Source organism: Gekko japonicus, unplaced genomic scaffold (genome assembly GCF_001447785.1).
Source record: "Gekko japonicus isolate JY-2015 unplaced genomic scaffold, Gekko_japonicus_V1.1 scaffold919, whole genome shotgun sequence".
Taxonomy (NCBI): domain Eukaryota; kingdom Metazoa; phylum Chordata; class Lepidosauria; order Squamata; family Gekkonidae; genus Gekko; species Gekko japonicus.
In genome coordinates, this window is record NW_015162505.1 from 317,486 (window position 1) to 336,536 (window position 19,051).

Consider the following 19,051-nt stretch of genomic DNA (forward strand, 5'->3'; position numbering starts at 1 on the left):
CCCAGCCTTTCCCCGCCCCAACCCCCTCCAGGCTTTCCCCGCCCCCACCCCATTCCAGGCTTCCCCCCCAACCCACTCCAGGCTATCCCCCCAACCCACTCCAGGCTTTCCCAACAAACCACTGTCAGCTTCCCCCCCCAACCCACTCCAGCCTTTCCCCGCCCCCCCCAACCCACTCCGGGCGGCGATCGGAGGTGGGAGGTGTCTGCATGAGCCGATTTAATGTTTACAATTTTTTATTGCCGTCATTATACATATGACAAACAAGAAAATTATGACATCTAACTCCTCCAGAGAAAACAGTGGACTATGTCATTATACCCTGCTTAGGTCACCACAGCAAATTGACCCTGTTTGCCCAAAGCCAGAGCACTCCCCCAGAGCCTCTTTCTAGATCCCGTTGTATTGTTTTCACAACGGGCTTTACTGCTAGTATTGTTATAATTTAGGGAGGATTCTCATTTAGAGGCAATCAGTAATCCACAGTCCAAAAATTAGTCATATTTCATCTTGAACCAGCCAGACCTTTTTCAGGGAGGGAAGAAAAGAATTTTCCCTTACAGGCAATGCAGTAACTGTATAATTTAAGGCTGTGCCGTATAACCATATTTTTTTATATGGATCACATCATAGCTGGATAATGTGAAACATTACCTTTCACAGAAAGAGCTTTTTCATTGCATCCAATTCGTACTTATCAATGTTCATGCCTGCACTGGAAACATCCCATGAGAGTCACCGAGTGAACTAGTTACACGAAGCCTCTTTGGCTAAAACGACTGGGATTTTGTCTGCCTGTAATCTTTATTCTCTCTATAACTAAAGACAAGCTACATTTTTATTCTGCCGTAAGAAGAGCTCCACTTAGCTTGAAAGCTTCGGAATTTGAACCAATGAAACATATCAACATGCCTACTTTGCTTCTAACATTATGGGTTGTTCTGTATTATTAAATTGCTTTGTATTATGAAACAGAGATAGGAGAGTTCTCCAAATATTTGGTCTTATGGTAGCAATTTGGAGGCAAAGTAGGATTGGAGAAGGGATACAGGATATTATCAGGGCTGCTTATATGGATGCTAAAGGTAGTTTCATTAGAATCCACTGATGCTTTAGCCCAGGGGTGGCCAACCTTGCTTACCGTAAGAGCCTCATAGAATAAACGTCAGATGTTTGAGAGCCGCAAGACATGAACAAATATTACACACATGTTTTTATTGAAAAATATGCAGATTTGCTTTTTATTAACATTAAATGAGACTGCCAAAAAACAAAAAAGGGGTATTAAAAGGCTAATAGGTAGTATGCATTTACAATGTGCAGCGATTGCAAACTCCTGGTATGCATGGTCATAACATCTGAACACTCCTTGAGAGACTAACCAAGGTCACCTAGAAGAAGAAGAGATTGGATGCATATCCTACCCTTCACTACCCGAAGTAGTCTCAGAGCAGCTTACAATCTCCTTTCCCTTCCCCTCCCCACAACAGACACCCTGTGAGGTAGGTGGGGCTGAGAGCTCTGAGAGAACTGCCCGTGAGAGAACAGCTCTGAAATAACTTATTTATTTATTTATTTTCATTCAGCAGCTGCATGTGGAGGAGTGGGGAATCAAACCCAGTTCTCTCAGATTAGAGTCCATGTTTCTAACCACTATACCAAACTGGACCAAAAATCTGACGGTATATAAGGCAGTTTCATATGTACCCCATCAGGTTATTTGTAACTGAAAAAGCTTCCTATGGCTGTGGTCAGACAACAGGCTTTGACAATGCCTATATTTTATCCAGTGTTATTGACCATTCACATTATTGTTGCATGGTAACCATGGAGTGGTTGGGAGGGTGGCATCCTTTTATTAAAGCTCTCATTCAAAGCATCACTCCATTTTGACAGCTCTGCAATCCCTCTGCCAAGTAATGTGGTTCCTCTCAGCCTCCTCCTTGGAATGTATGGGGAACAACTTTACAGACCTGGCCCTTGTTGCTGCAAGCCTAGCCTCTTTGTGGCCCAGGGTCACCAGCTGGTGTTGTGACCCCGACCGAAGTGCTCTTTGGGGAATATGTGGGGAAATGTGGTCCCTCAGGTATGTCAGACCCAGGCCATGTAGGGCTTTAAAGGTAAGCACCAGCACTTTGAAGCGAATCTGGTACGCTATAGGAAGCCAGTGCAGCGCTTTCAGCATAGGTCGGGTGTGCTCCCACCTAGGGGCGCCCATCAACAACCTAGCCGTGGCATTCTGCACCAGCTGCAGCTTCCAGATTTGCGACAGAGGCAGCCCCATGTAGAGAGCGTTGCAGTAGTCTAGCCTTGAGGTGACCATTGCATGGATCACTGTAGCTAGGTCGTTGCGGTCGAGGAAAGGAACCAACTGCCTCACCAGCCGAAGATGGTAGAAGGCCAATCTGGCAGTGGCTGCCACCTGGGCCTCCATCGTTAAAGTGGGGTCCAGGAGCACTCCCAAGCTCCTAACCTCCGAAGCTGGCGCCAAAGGTGCCCCATCGAAGGTCGGGAGTGGGAGCCCTAATCCCGGTCCGGTCCGACTCAAGCGCAAGACCTCCGTCTTCGCCGGGTTTAATTTCAGCCTGCTCAGTCTGAACCAAGGTCACACTAGCAGCTGCATGTGGAGGGGTGGGGAATCTAACCCAGTCCTCCCACACTAGAGTCCACACTCCTAACCACTACACCAAACTGGCTCTCTAGAAAGCATGGCGGCACTGTGAGGATTTGAATCTAGGTCTCCCAGATCCTAGTGTAACACTCTAACCACTATGCCGAACTGGAGATTTTGGGAGTGTCAGGTATAGCTGTAACTCCCAAATAAGTGGCAACGTCCCATTCTTGCTACCATTACCCTGCTACCACCACCACGGTTGCCTCTACAGCATAGCAAAGGTTACATCAGAACTGTCCCTCTATGACATTTCCCAAATCCCTTTGGGACTGAATAATTAAGGCCCAATGCAAACATAAACACTTTAATCATGGGTAGTGTGAACCATGGCTCGTTGCTTTACCCCTACAGAGAATCCCCAGCTAATCCCTCACCCTGGAAGCTGTATATGTTTTTATTTATTTCAAACATTTATAGCCCACGTTCTCAGCCACAATGGTTCCCACATGGGCTACAGGCTTGTCACTTTGCAGACAGCGAAGCTGGAAAGGAGGGGAAATAGCTTCAACCATGGCTTGTTCTGTGCACCTATAAACGACCTTGCTTGGGAATCGCTAAAAGGGGGAGGAGGAGTATCCTTCAAGCACTCAGTCATTCTGCTCTACATAAATGTTGCTGTCTCTATAATGACAGAGGAATCAGTGGATCCATCAGACAAACAACTGACTCCCCCCCCCATTTTTAACCTCAAACTAGCAAGTAAAGAGAATCCTTTGGGCACATTCTTCAGAAAGGAGAATCAGACATCTGAAAAGTCAAGTGTAGTGTATTTCTAGCAGTCTGAGTGACTCACACCTAACTGTGCCAACATCTTGTTTCTTATGAACACACACATGCACAGAACTAGACAAATCCCAGTACAGAAAACAAAGGACAGGGAGGGAGGGAAAAGGAAGAAAGCATTCGTGCAGGAGGCAAGGGGTGGAAAATACACTCACCATTAGACGCTCCCCCCCCCCCCCCCGTAGTACATCAACAAGATGCTGAGAGCACAAATGCCATGAACACAGGTCACAGCCTGTGCACTGCGTCTGACTTTTCGGATATCTGGTTCACCTTTCTAAAACATATGCTCTAAAGTACGGATGGGCATGAAATCAGCTCACAAACAAAAGTTCATGACAAATTTTGAGTGGTTCACGGATAGCAAAGTGAACTTCATGAACTGAAGAGCCACTACAAACTTCCACAGATTTTAAAGGCAGTTCATGGCAGTTCCCCATGAAATGTCTGCTCCCCATGAAATTCAAAGGGGAGCAGCAAGTAGGGCCCATGAAGTTTTAAAAACTTACATCCATGCCTGCAATTTAGATGGGGAATGTAGCACGAGTGGTGTGCGATTTATTCTTGGAATGCAGTGCAGCATCAATGAGAATCAAAGCCTTTATTGGCAGCCAGTGTGGTATCGAAGTGGGGTGACCTGGGTTCTTCAAACCCCTACAGAGCCAGGAAATCACTGGGATGATCTGGAATGAGTCACTGCCTATCTATTTGATCTACTGGGTGTGAGGCCACGGCTCATGGCAGGACATCTGCTTTGTGTGCAGAAGGTCCCAGGTTCATCACCAGCATCTCCAGTTAAAAGGATCGGGAAGTAGGTGAGCCAGCATGGTGTAGTGGTTAAGAGCAGCGGCCTCTAATCTGAAGAACTGGCTTGATTCCCCACTCCTCCACATGAAGCCTGCTGGGTGACCATGGGCCAATCACAATCCTCTCAGAACTCCCTCAGCCCCACCTACCTCCTAAGGTGCCTGTCGTAAGAACAGATAAAGTGGCGTAGTCATATACGCTTTTATCCTATCAACTCAATCTAAAAAATGTGCATGGTAAGCCTGTTCTCTGAGACCAAATTATCAACCTGACAGTAACAGCACCGTATGTGATTAGTCCAGCTGTCCAACATGGGCTTCCCAGCAACCTGGGCTTGTTCCCAACCATCCCTCTGACTGATCCCTCACACACAGATTCAAATGGCAACAGAAGTCAGTCTACAGGCTCCCAAATAGATTATTCTGATAGAGCCTTGGGAAGAAACGAAGGTCCAAAGAGATGCTACCTAATAATTAATCATGCTGCACTCCCACTAGGAGACAAGACACAGCAATATTTTCCATGCTCACAAGGTTGTCAATTTCTTCTACAGGCCACTCCTCCTTTGCCTTTATCATCCGCTCAGCCAGGAGATAAAACTTTTCACAGCATGAAGATCAACATCATCACTTGCTGCTAGCTGTGATTAGCAAACTACTAGAAGGGCAGAGCTGCAGAAGACAGTTTAAAAGTTTAAAAATTGGCAACTTTAAGTTATCCCTGACCTAGATAGCCCAGACCAACCCAACCCCCTCAGAAGCTAAGTAGGGTCGGCCCCTATTAGAGCTTGGATGAGAGACCTTCATGGAAGTCCAGGCTTGTGCCACAGAGGCAGGTGATGACAAACCACCTCTGAAGTCTCTTGCCTTGAAAATCCTTTGGGGTCAACACAAATCAGCTGTGACTCCAACGGCACTTTCTACCACCATCACCGACCTCAGTCTGAAGATCATCAACAGAGGGAAGGAATATTCCTTTACCAGCACTTCACTTGGGCAGACAATATCACATAATAAGAGCAGAAGAAGCTATCCTTGCAGACAGTGTGTGAATGGTCGGGGGCGGGGGGGGGGCGGGACTAGGGCTTGTTTCCTGTGCTTGCTGGAGATATGTACATAATTGCTAAAGGGAAGGCCCTGAGTGGACCTCTGCTACAAAACATACTTGTCCTGTTTCTTAAAGGGATGGGATATAATGCACTAGTGAACAGCCACATATACAAAAGGTAGGGATCTCGTGCACATCGGTAAGGATTAATGCACACAAAAAGTCAGTTTGCTGCAAACGGTAAAATCAATGATGAGTCCTGCAAGAGACCCCCTTTCCTTGAACATCTGCAGGGTAATTGCTGTCATTATGATGCGGCTGGGTACAATCCCCCCCCCCACATCGAGAGCCTCTCCCACATGTGACCACAGGAGGAACCCCACAGGGGTTGGATAAAAGTCCCGGTATGCTTTTGCATCACTCCCATTTCCATTGTTGGTGCCTGAACACAGGAGACTTCTTTTTAAAAAATGGATTGTGTCAATTATGCATTATAAAAAACACCCAGGGAAAGGAGCCTCTTAGAGGGCTGCTGACAGTGCAGTTGTGATCCCCTTGAACATGCAACTGTGCTTCAATAATAAAAACAACATGGAGCCGTTACAGAGTGTATTTCAAGTGCTCAAAGGGCATCACACAACATGAGAATCCTTTCAACAGCCAGTAGTTGTTCTCCTTTACTCGGGACATGGCAGGGGCAAGGCTGCCTGTGGAGGCTGGGCTGGGCAGAGACCTGAATGGGGCCCCAGCTTGCACACTTAACCGCTACATTATGTCAGTGCCACGGGACTGATGATGTGCCAGTCTTCCAAACAAATGTTCAGTTTTATTAGCAGCCCTGCATTCTTGGACTACTCAGCAGGCCTCCCCCCCATTTATATTTGTGCCAAACTCCTTAGTGCAAAAAGCCCTTGCACTATTGATGCGCAGGGAGGGCGCATAGCCTGCTGCTTCCCTTCGCACCAGAGGTGGGCTGCATTTCTGCCTCAGCTCCCACTCCCTCAAATGGCTTGAATAGCACTCCCAGGGCAAAGATTGCTCTAAAAGTGGGGAAACGATTTATTAATGGATCTTCGGCTTGTTGGTAATTCGGACAGGCTTTGGCATGTAGCACGCTTTGATTCAATATCAATAGACTTTCAAATCACACGATATTGAGCTTTAATTGCTATGGGTTCTCCTCCCTTCCTGCTCCCCCAAGCCTTTATTCACAGCCGAGTTAAGTGCATGGAAAGCAATGCTAAGTGGCTGCTGCTGTTCCCATGAGGCAAGGGTAGTAATCACACTCCCTCTGTGCCCAGGCCCTGGGTGGGGTGGGGGGGGGACCTACAGCTTCCACTCCCTGGCATTCTGAAAGACAGTGCACCACATCCCTTCCTACCCATCCCCAGCACAACAGTTCTACTGCCAGTGCTGAAGCCCCTCGTGCTGACAGAATGAAAAGCTGTGGTGGCACAGTGGACTTATGCTGGAATGAGGACACCGTTTGTTGCATATGTTACCCCCATCACACTTTGGGGAAGTTGCCTGCATCAGAAGAAGAGTTGGTTTTATACCCCACCCTTCACTACCCTAAAGAGTCTTGGAGTGGCTTACAATTGCCTTCCCTTCCTCTCCCCACAACAGTCACCCTGTGAGGCAGGTGAGGCTGAGAGAGCTCTGAGAGAACTGTGACTGGCCCAAGGTCACCCAGCTGGCTTCATGTGGAAGAATGGGGAATCAAACCCACTACACCACTCTGGCTCTCACCAGCAACAATGAGCGGAGTCTGGGGAAGAACAGGGCGGAATCTTATGCTCCTTTAGAGATTGCTCCCACCCAGACAAGCCACCGAAAGAGATGGAGTAAAGAAAACCAGGGGAGAGAAGGCGGCATTGTATAGCCTGATCTCGTCAGATCTCAGAAGCTAAGCAGGCTCAGTACATGGGAGGGAAACCACCAAGGAAAGCTGTGCGGAGGAACGCCATGGCAAACCACTTCTGCTTCTCACTTGCCTTGAAACCCCCTTGCTGGGGTCTCCGTAAGTTGGCTGTGAATTGGCAGCACTTTACACGTACACAAGGAAAACCAGCAGAGGTTAAGTGCTAGCCCTAGACAGCTTGCCCCCCCTCCATCTATGAAGATAAGATCCTGCCTAACCCAGAGACCAGTTCCGAGACACCTTATTGAAGTCAAGGAGGGCAGACCATGTGTATCAAAGCTTGGAGTCATGGCGGTCTCCCCCCCCCCCCCCCCCCGGAAAAGAGAAAAGGGGGACTGGGAGCACACATATGGAGAGACTGATAAGAGGGAATATTGAAAGGGCATTTAGCACAAAAGGGAGCACTTTGTACAAACCGTGCACAGCTGAATAATAAACAGAAGAAGAGAAGATGGATAAGGCATCTTCTCAGGCTGTTACCGGTATGCTGCCTCAATATTCCAGACACAGACACCTCCAGCAACTGCTGCTTCAAGGACAAAGCAACCCAGTTAAGTAAGAAGCACGGGCCTCGACTCCCAAATACCTCCATTGCTGGCCCCTCTACCTGCCCCCCAAAGCGCTCCAACTCCCTTGGTGTCTGTTCCTCCTGCGCTGCGACCATGTACTGGCTCAATGACCTTCCCTTAGTCAACAGCTTGGAACCGCACCTCCCAGGTTGCCTGCACAAAGTGATGCACAAATCAGTGCCCCATGTGCCCCCAGGGCTGAATAAGGAACGCATGGTTGGAGTCCAGGTGTTGGATAAATATCTGTTTATTGCAATAATCAGGAGGATACAGGACTGGATACCTTGGCACCCAGTACCACCAAGCTGTATTCTGCCCCAACCAGGAAGGGCAATAGGTCTTATACCCCAAATGACATAATTACAGTTTATACCTTAAGAAATCTCTAATTGGTGTCCAACAGGTCTCATCATCAAAGCACTGATTGAGCTGGCACTTCTCTATTGGCAAGCTCCTATCTGGATCAGAATTACAAGCCTTCACATTTTCTTATCTGGTCATGGAAGACAGAGGGTTGCCCAAGGAGGGATGAACCGGCCCAGGTTGGAGACAGAGCAAAAGGGAGGCCCCATTTCAAAAGGGCAGCAGAGCCAGGGCTGGCCAAGCACCCCTGCCATATTCTTCCCCGCAGGGTTACACAGCAGCGGAACAAACAGTGGCTGGAAACGGAAACCCCCTGTGGCACATGGGTGCATGGTGCCTTCACCTTCCTCAATAGTTAAGGCCCCAAACTTAGATATCAGGGAGGTTTCCAGTTGTGTGCACGCTCATTGGATGAATGGCAATTTCGGCTGAAACACACAGAATGGAAATAGCCCCTAGAGGGTGGCACCATTTCTCAGTTACCCATTCAAAGATCACTCAGTATTGGGCACTCTCTGCTGCAGATGCCACCTACTGTGCATTGCAATCCCCGTATTTCTTTTTTTCTCTCTCCACAGGCAAGCAGGCAGCCTTCCAATAATCACAGCCTTCCAATAATCACATGTTCTGTACCACGCAGGCCAGCAGCAAGGCCCATAGTGGCAGCAGCAGCAAGAGGCCAGAGGTTGTAATGTAGGCTTGTTGTGGCTTTGTTCTTGTAGAGTTCCTGTGCCTTTGAAAGTGGCTAGGCAGGCAGATCTGTAACAGGGACAGTTGCACCCAGCACAGCAGCGCAACAAAGGGAAATGCTGCCTCCGCTACTTTTCTTTTGGTCATGCCACTCTCAAAGGCACAAGAGCCTTGCAAGAACAAAACCCATGGTGACCTCCACTGCCCTATGCTGTCAAAACTCATACCCTGATTGACACAGTTCGTGAAACCCATGACTGGTGTTGTGTACCTGGAGAAAACATGAATGTGGTCCGGTCTGCACGTGGCCATGCGAATGGCCCAAGCTTTGCTTCCAGAGGCAATAGCCCAAACGGATCCAGGGCCGCACCTATCGGACGGCTAGGATCCGAGAATGGACCTATGGGACTTGGGTGCACTGTAAATATTCTATCACGGGTGTGTGTGTGTGTGTTGTGTGTGGTTTACTACGGGGATATAAGCCGGCCTCTGGCCCAGCTACTGGATCTCAAGTTCTCCAGTATACAATAAAGAATGAGCTGCATCAGACTCAGTACTTTATAACTGGCTTATTTGGGACTCTGCTCTTATGACTGTTGTCAGATTATGACTGTTGTCAGATAGAGAACCCTCCCCACCATACACACACACATACACAAAATTGTTCACTTGGCTCAGATGACTTAATGACAGGGCATACTGAAAGGAACAATGGGGTCTCCACGCTGGTACCCTGCCAAAGCTGAGGACCTGTGTCATGCCCACAGCCTTTCAAGGGAGACCTGCCAATTCCAGAAAGTAAGTGTGGTGGACTGTTGCTTAGCCCTGCAGCATTTGTACTACGGAGTCCCTTCAAGGGTCCACTGTGTCCCCCATGCTGTTCCACGCATACACAAAATGCTTGGGAGAAGCCATCTTGAAGATTTACATGCAGAGGTTCCCAAATTATTTGGCCTACCACCCCCTTTTCAGAAAAAAAATTACTCAGCGCCCCCCTGGAAATCTACCTTCAAGAAGTAGACAAAAGGATAGTTTGTGGATCTGCACCTGGATCATTTCAGCGCTCCCCAGGGGGAAGTACTGCCCACTTTGGGAACCACTGATCTACAGTGAGGTTCCACAAATATGTGGATGACACTAGGGGTGTGCAAAAAAAAAGATCGGCCCATTCGGATTCGGAGGAATCAGGCAGAATCAATTTCTCTTGGCAGTAAGACTCCCGCATGTCAGTTTCGTCAGTACCAGCCGGGAGTCTTTCCAACTGGAATGTCAATTTCAGCCCCAGTATATCCTATAGGCCATTGAAGTCAATGGCGAAAACATAGGGTATATTCTGGGGGCTGGGGGGAGGGGGCTTAAAGGAGAGACTCCAAACTCACAGGGTAGCTGCTGGAGCCTCTCCCCAAAATACCTACCAAGTTTCAAGAGCATTGGAAAAAGGGGGTCCAATTCTACGGGCCGTCAAACAAGTTGCCCCTATCCCCTCCATTGTTCTCTATGGTGGGGAAAAAGTAACTTTTTCCCCACCATAGAGAACAATGGATAGGGGCAACCTGTTTGGGGGCCTGCAGAATTGGACCCCCTGGTCCAATGTTCTTCAAACATGGTTGGTATCTTGGGGAGAGGCTCCAGCAGCTACCCTGCTAGTTTGCAGCCTCTCCCTCAAACCCCTTCCCCTCCAGCCCCCAGAATATACCGTATGTTTTCACCATTGACTTCAATGGCCCATAGGATATAATGGGGCCGAATTGCCGCCGAAATTCGGCGGCAAGCAGATTCAGATCAGAGAATCTGAATCGGCCTGCAGCAGCCCGAAAGGGGTCCGAATGGGCCATTTTCGGGGGTGCATTCGGTTCAGACAAACCAATGCACATCCCTAGATGACACCCAGCTCTAGTTTTCCTTAATATCTGAGCTAAATGGGTTTGTGGAGAAGGTAACTGGATGGATGAGGGGCAATAAACAGACAAGAATGAAGTGTTGTTGGTCAATAACAAACATCCTGGAGAGGGCTGCACTCTGCGAAGGAGCAGGTTGATAAATTGGGGGTGCTTCTAGATCCTGGCCTACGGCTGCAGGCTCAAGTAGTTTTCTGTGGCACGCAGCACCTTTTACCAGCTTCGCCTGATACGCCAGTTATGTCCCTATCCTTAAAAAGCATGATTTGGCCATGGTGGTCCATGTTCTGCTCACATCCAGGTTAGATTACTGAAATGCATTTTAACTCACTCCATCAAGGACGCCATGGTCCTCCATTTGCAAGACCTGAGCAAGGCTGTTAACAATAGAACATTTTGGTGGTACTTAATTCATAGGATTACAATAAGTCAGAAGTGACTGGATGGCACTTAATGCACACACCATGCATTTTCAGTGGGGCTGCCTTTGAAAACTGTTTAGAAACTTCAGCTGATCCAAAATGAGGCAGGCAGGCTATTGTTGTGAGTTGCTGAAAGATCTGCACTGGCTGCCCATCTCTTTCTGGGCACAATTCAAAGTGCTTCTTTTTACAACTTTTCCTACATGGCTTGGGATCAGGGTACTTGAAGGGATCACCTCCACCTCTGTCATCCAGCCCACCAGTTAAGATCCTCATCTGAAGCCCCGTTCTCTGTTCCCCTACCTGCAGAGGTGAGGTGGGTAGTGACCAAAGGCAGGGCCTTTTCAGCTGTGGCATATCACCTTCAGAATGCTCTCCCCCCATGAGGCTTGCTGGCACCTAACCTGCTTCCCTTTAGGTGGCTGGCTAAAACATTCCCTTTTTAGTGGATTGTTTTAATGGCTTTGGTTTTTAATGCTTGTGTTTTAATTGATTTGTTTTATTGTTTTAGTTCTAAGCTGCCTCAAGTAGGTCTCTGGAGAGCCAGTATATAAATGTCCTGAAAAATAAATAAGAGATGGGAGGCCCCAGGTGTTCAGCGTACTCTTGTGATAACTGTGACCATGCTGCTGTCATAATGTAAAAGCTGGTTGATAGATAGCAAGGTCTGCTGGGGAAAAAAACCTGTGGGAAGGGCAAACAGCCAATGTTCATGGGAGAGATGAGCTTAGATGGGGGAAATGAGGTTAGGAAAGAAAGAAAGAAAGAAAGAAAGAAAGAAAGAAAGAAAGAAAGAAAGAAAGAAAGAAAGAAAGAAAGAAAGAAAGTCATCTCTGAGTACCAAAGAGGCTGTTATAGGCAACATGCAATCACTTTAATTGGCCATAGCACTACACTGTATCAAGGTGTGTGACTGTGTATGCACATCTGGAATGATTTGTATGCTGAGCCTATGCTTTTCTCACAAAGTTATATTGGTGCTCACAATTCAATTCCAGTCTGACGTCGAGGAAGCATCGCTGTCTTTCACCAATAGGCCTCCTAACTAGGAATCTGCATGGATTGTTGTGATTGGAATAGTAATTCTTCCATCCCTTTCTTTGTTCCAGGACAATCAGGTTATTTGCAGGCTGCTGGTGGCTGAGTTTGTGGTTTTAGCCCTCAGTCTGCAGAGAGGTCAGTTGCTCTCCTCCTGTCCATTGGAAAATATTGATAGTGGAAGCACTGTGGGTGCATCTAGGGACTCGGAGTATACTTACTTGTGGTGTGCGCGTGGGGGGGGGGCGTTGGGACTTCTGTGATGTCATTATTGCATCCCTGCCATTGCTGCAGGTTGACTGGTACCTTCCATGCACAACTAAATATAGGGGCATCACTGCAAAACTTTATTGTGATCAGTAGGCTGCAATGCAGTTGTTCTTTGGGAGTGGCTCTTGGTGTTGTTATACTGATACTCATTTCTAATGCAATCACTGAGCTTTTGATTTTGCTGCTGGGAACACATGGGATCATGACTATACTCCAGAGGCATTGCAGTAGCCTGGCACAGAAAGATCATAGGAATGGCCTGCCTAGCTCCTCCTGCCCAGATCCCTTCATAAGAGGAATCTAAGAGGTTTCCAGCACCAAACATGCAGGGACTAGAGACAGACAGCGGTCCATATTCAGTCAGCATGTCAGGATCCTTCCGTATGGTGCACAGTAAAGAAATCTGGGGTTGCCATAGAATCATAGAGTTGGAAGATACCTCCAGGGTCATCTAGTCCAACCCCCAGCACAATGCAGGAAATTCACAAATAGTTCCCTTCCACCACCCCCAGTGACCTCTGTTCCATGCCCAGAAGATGACAAAAAACCTCCACGATCCCTGGCCAAACTGGCCTGGAGAAAAATTGCTTCCTGACTCCAAAGTGGCAATATGCATTTCCCTGGGCATGTAAGAAAGGGCCACAAGAACTAAGCACTGATGCAACCTTCCCTGCCCTCCCTCTCATGAGCTGCCTAAGTTCACAGATTCAGCATTGCTGTCAGATGGCCATCTAGCCTCTGTTTGAAAACCTCCAAAGAAGGAGAGCCCACCACCTCCCGAGGAAGCCTGTTCTGCTGAGGAACTGCTCCAACCAGGGGTCATTTCGTAGTAAAAGAGATGCAGGAGCTCATTTGCATAACTTATTTGCATATGCCACACCCTCTGACTGGAAGTGTGTCAGAAGGCAACACCCACTGCTCAGTCTTCACTGGACTGTTTTGGATTGCTAGCTATTGGGGGGGGGATGTGCAGATCTTCCTCACAGAGGAGGGAGAGCTTGTACCTGAAGGTGGGCTGGGGGGGGGCTCTGCAACTTACCTGGCTGTTTCTTGCTCCTCGCGGCCCGACTGAGGGCTGCTGGAAGCAAGGGGCAGGGCTTGTTGCATGTACCTGCCCCCTGAGCTCCTTAGTGCCGGAGCTCCACTCCTGTGCGCTCCTGCAGGAAATGACCCCTGGCTCCAACTGTCAGGAGGTTCTTCCTAATGCTTAGCTGAAAACTCTTTTGATTTAATTTCAACCCACTGGTTCTGGTCCAACCTTCTGGGGCAACAGAAAATAACTCTGTGACAGCCCTTCAAGTATTTGAAGATACTTCTCAGTCTTCTCCTCTCCATGCTAAACACACCCAGCTCCTTCAACCTTTCCTCCAGACCCCTCACCATCTTTGCTGCCCTCCTCTGGACACATTCCAGCTTCTCTATATCCTTCTTAAATTGCAGTGCCCAAAACTGAACTCAGTACTCTAGGTGAGGCCTAACCAGAGCAGAGTAAAGCAATACCATCACTTTGTGTGATCTGGACACTATACTTCTGCCTTTTTAGCTACCGCATCACACTGCTGACTCATGTTCAGTGTATGGTTTACTAAGACCCCTAGATCCTTTTCACACCTACAACTGCCAAGACAAGTCTCTCCCATGGTATAATTATGCATTTGATTTTTCCTACCTAAATGCAGAACTTTACATTTATCTCCATTTATCTCCACTGAAATCCATTTTTTTTTGTTTTAGCCCAGTTTTCCAGCCTGTCAAGATCATTCTGCATCCTGACTCTGTCTTGTACCATATTTGCCACCCCTCCCAATTTAGTATCATCTGCAAATTTAATTAGCGTCCCCTCTATTCCTTCATCCAAATCTTTAATTAGCGTTCCCTCTATTCCTTCATCCAAATCATTGATAAAGATGTTGAACAAAACAGGTCCCAGGACAGATCCTTGGGGCACTCTGTCACTCCTCTCCAAGAGGATGGGGAACCATTCACAAGCACTCTTTGGGTGCAATCTCTTAACTAGTTACAGATCCACCTAACAGGATCCAAACCACACTTTACCAATTTGTCAACAAGAATATAATGTGGAACCATCTCAAAAGCCTTACTGAAATCAAGATAAACTATGTCTACAGCATTCCCCTGATCCAGCAAGGTAGTAACTTTCTTGAAAAAAGAGATAAGGTTAGTCTGACATGACTTGTTCTTGAGAAACCCATGCTGACTCTTAGTAATCACAGCTGTCCTTTCAAAGTGCTCAAGGACTGACTGACTGATGATTTGTTCTAAAACTTTTCCAGGTACAGACGTCAAGCTGATGGGTCGATAATTACCCAGATCCTCCTTTTCCCACTTCTTGAAGATGGGGACAACATTTGCCTGCCTCAAATCTTATGGGACCTCACCTGTTCTCCAATAATTCTAAAAAATAATGGACAGAGGCTCAGAAATTACATCCACGAGTTTTTTTAGTACCCTTGGATGCAGTTCATCTGGCCCCGAGGACTTAAGTTTCATTTAAAGAAGCTAGGTGTTTATGTACTACCCCTATGCAGATCCTAGGCTGCAACTCCTTTCCCTCATCATGTGTTCTGTTTTTGCCATGTTGAGCATCATTTCCCTTGCAAAAGAAGACTGAGGAAAAATAGGAATTGAGCAGTTCTGCCCTCTCTTCATCACCTGTTACAATTTCACTTTCCTGTCCCCGCAGTGGGTCTACCATGTCCTTGCTCTTTTTCTTACTTTGAACATAAGAAAAGAACCCTTTTTTGTCGTTTTTAGCATCTCTTGCTAGCCTGTTCATACTGAGCTTTAGCATTCCTAACTCTCTCTCTAAAAACACTGCTTATTTGTTTATATTCATCCTTGGTTATAAGGCCATCCTTTAGGGCTACCAGTTCTGGGTTGGGAAATACCTGGAGATTCTGGGGTGGAGCCTGAAAAGGGCGGGGTTTGGGGAGGGGAGGGGAGGGGAGGGACTTCAATGGGGTAGCCATAGAGTCTACCTTCCAGAGCAGCCATTCTCTCCAAGTGAACTGATCTGTCGCCTGAAGATCAGTTGTAGTAGCAGGACATCTCCAGCCACTGCCTGGAGGCTGGCAACCCTACCATCCTTTCATTTCCTAAATGATTTCTTATTTCTCAAGTCTTTAAAAAGCTGTTTATGCAGCCACCTTGGCTCCTTTAGGCTCCTCCCATTTCCCCTTCTCATAGGATTAGTTTGTGCCACTGAACATACACTCAATAAGGAGCTACAGTTAGTCTTGTCTCCCCCAGTGTGTGCATCTATATGATCTCTGTGTTACCAACCACTTGTGCTTTACATTTTTAGGTGTACTTTAAAAAAATCTCAGGAGAACATCTGAAAAAACAAAGTATGTGGCAGCTCACCAGTGTTCAGCAGCACCACCACCCTAGATCCTCACCTGAGACTGGTAACCAAAAACGCTGACCCACCAACTTTTGTTCTCAGCGTGAAGTATCACTTTGAGATACAAAAAAGCTGGCCGCAAAGCCATTTACCTGCTGCATCTTTCATTAGTAGCCTGCCAAAAGAGCAAGTATTCAGATCTGACTCCCATTTCAGTGCATACTACCAAGAGGCATCTTTGCCGTTCTTCTGACACAGCAGAGACCACTCTGAAGATCAGCCTTCTTAGGTTTCTGCCACTGACTCATGTTTCTCATCCACTCCTTCAGGGAGATATTTGCAAATGCCACTGGGCAATAAAACCTTCTGTTGACTATACAGAGTGCTTTATCAACTGGATCCAGGTTCTTCAGGTGCCAGTTCAACTCTCTGTGAGTGAGCACATTGGGTCCAGGTTCTGCCTCAGAGTACAGAAATGTGAATGCAGTAACATCTGCCCACTTTGTTCAGAGAGTACATATGCCCAGAAATGTGAATGCTTCAACACATGCAGTAACATCTGCCCACTTTGTTCAGAGCTGCTTATCCCCTTTTATTACTTACTGACCAGAGTATGCCCTGACCTGAATAGCCTGAGCTAGCCCAATCTCATCAGATCTCAGAAGCTAAGCAGGGTTAGCCTTGGTTAGTATTTGGATGGGTGTCCTCCAAGGAACACCAAGGTTGCTACATTGGAGGCAGGCAATGGCAAACCATCCCTGAAGGTCTCTTGCCTTGAAAACCCTTCGAGGTCAACTGTGGCTTGACAACAAAAAAGCAAAACATAACCCAAAGTGTGACCTACAATATTCTCCCAGTTTCCCCCATTCTCAGCACACAACATCCACTTGTTACACGCTTCACCTCTCTTTGATTCGCAAAAAAGTATGAACTCTGATCTACCATTCCAGTTTGGGCATCCCTGGAAATCTCTCTGTCCCTGCATTGTCATCTTGACCCCTGCTTCCCTTTTCTCCTCCCTTAGGATCACTTCACTACCAAGTGCGTACACTCGACAGGAAATCTCCGCCACAAAGCCCATCTTCTTTGACGAGCCTGTACCTGTGTGACAAACCGATTCCCAAATTCTAAATTCCCTACTAAATAAATACTAAATTCCCTCCAGTTTGTGCACAGGGGAAACCTCATCCCTCTGCCACAGAGGTAGAATGGATATGGAAAGTGTTATTCATGATCCGCTGCTTGCTGATCAGAGCGTGCAAGATCAGATCATTAGACAAATCTGGATCAAACAAATAGTTTCCTGTGCTTTCAAAGAATCACGTAGCAGGGAGATTTTTCAGCCGATAAGGGTTTTCTTGCTGCAACACGGTGATGGGAATTGCACTTCTTACAACTTCCCCTTGGCACGCAGATTCTCAAGCCACAGGAGCATCCCGAAGGCAGCTAGCTCTGTACGCATCCCCAGACATTGAAGCTAGGTTGTACACATCCCTACACTTGCAAAGGTTAAGACTTGCAGCTGCAGGATCACATTTGTACAGTGACTTACAATCTGAAGATCCTCACCGACAAATCCTTGCATGAAGAGCGTTGCCTGTGCAACATCTTGCCACAGATTTTGCTCAGGAATCTGGTTTTCATGCTTGTGCTGGGCCCTGGGACATTCTTGTGCATGGAGGGGTGGCTTCCCAGCACCACCAACCTGCAACTAAAACTGTTTCCCAAACCTCCCAGCCTTGGAGAAGGGCTCCACGTCAGAAAGTGAGGATTCCGGCCAGGACCGCTGAGCCGTGCCCCTCCGTTTGTGGAAACCAAGCTCAGTTTGCACCTGCTGCCTGGCATCTTACGGTTCTGGTCTGAGCAGGGCAGTCAGAAAAGTGAAACTCTTGCTTCTGTCAAATCCATCCCAAATAAAGCTGTTAACGCTAGCGCAGGAGACAGCTGATTAGATCAACAGTGACAAGGGCAAACGGTAAGAGAGACCCCAAGAATACTTTATTATGTCTCATTGTCAAATGGTGCCCTGACCTATACCAGCTTTCAGAGTTTGTTTGGAGAAAATGCATCCTGCCAAACCATCTTCCTAAAATTGTATTTCCTGCATCTTGGAATACCTTTTGCAGCACTAAGACTCCCCCATCCCACCAACCAGTGGTGGCAGAATGCATGGAATGGGTCTCTTGCCTGCTGTTCTCTGCCAATGCTTTGTTCTTTCTCCCGAGGTGAGTGGGCTTCTCAGCTATCTTTACCAGCGCATCCCTTCCCTCCCACCCCGCCACATCCTTAAGACACAAATGAAACATCTCAAATGGAGGTCGAGGGAGGGTTAATCAATTCATTGTGACAATATTCCTTCAGATGCTATCACTGGTGCTTAAATAGGAGATATCTCGATAGAGGCAGAAAGCCAAATCTAATCTTTCTTTTCCCCCTCAACAGAGGGGGGCACAGCAGGGATGCTCAGCCTGGGCCGGGGGACATGATGTGGGAGATTATTTGATCCCCGATAAAAAGACTAAATAATAATAAAAAAACCCAAGCAACCGAATTCACAATCCAGATTTCTTTTGCAGAGCATCTTTCAAAGTTCACTGTGTCCAGCCTGTCCCGCCGCTAGCAGAAAGTGGGGAACGCAATCTATTATTCTTCAAATGTTGTGTGCAGAACAAAAAAGAGAGACTACTACCAAGGTCGTTCCTCTCCCCCATCCGCCATCCCCCTTTTAAAAAAAAGCAGGATGACGGAGGATTCAAGATCCATTCGTGTCTTACCTGAGACAACCCTGCGCCGGTTTGCTTCATGGGTCAGTCACAGCGATCTCCAGGAGCACCCGGGCGGGAGACCTACTACCGGCGACCGGGCAGCAGGGGAAGGGCAGACAGGCAGGTGTCCGTCGGGCTCCAGGTCGGCCGGCGGCGGGCGCAGCACGTGCCCCCCAGTGGCTGCTGCGGCGGCTTCCTTGGCGCTCCGACTCCCGGGCTGGCTCTTCGCAAAGCCTCCCGCCGACTGGGGAGAAACGGATTTCAGGAGCTTCCTTACAAAGCGGCGCCGCTGAACGCTCGGAGCTCGGCGTGGAAGGAGGCGAGGAGATTTCTTTAAGGCCACCCTACTCGAGCGCCGCCGGCGGACCGGGTTGCAAGCGGCCGGGCCACCTTAAGAGGGGAAGCGGGCTGAGAGCGAAAGAGGCAACCTGAGCAAAAGG

General features: G+C 47.8%; 1 protein-coding gene across 1 annotated transcript in view; it reads right to left on the minus strand.

Moving 5' to 3' along the window:
* Positions 1 to 18,734, minus strand: part of LOC107106043 (galactosylgalactosylxylosylprotein 3-beta-glucuronosyltransferase 1-like) — a 91,673-nt gene extending 72,939 nt beyond the window's left edge. The window contains exon 1 of the mRNA XM_015406127.1: positions 18,621 to 18,734. The gene's annotated coding sequence lies outside the window, so the exon portion shown is untranslated. The remainder of the gene's footprint in view (positions 1 to 18,620) is intronic.
* Between the last annotated feature and the right edge of the window lie 317 nt (positions 18,735 to 19,051).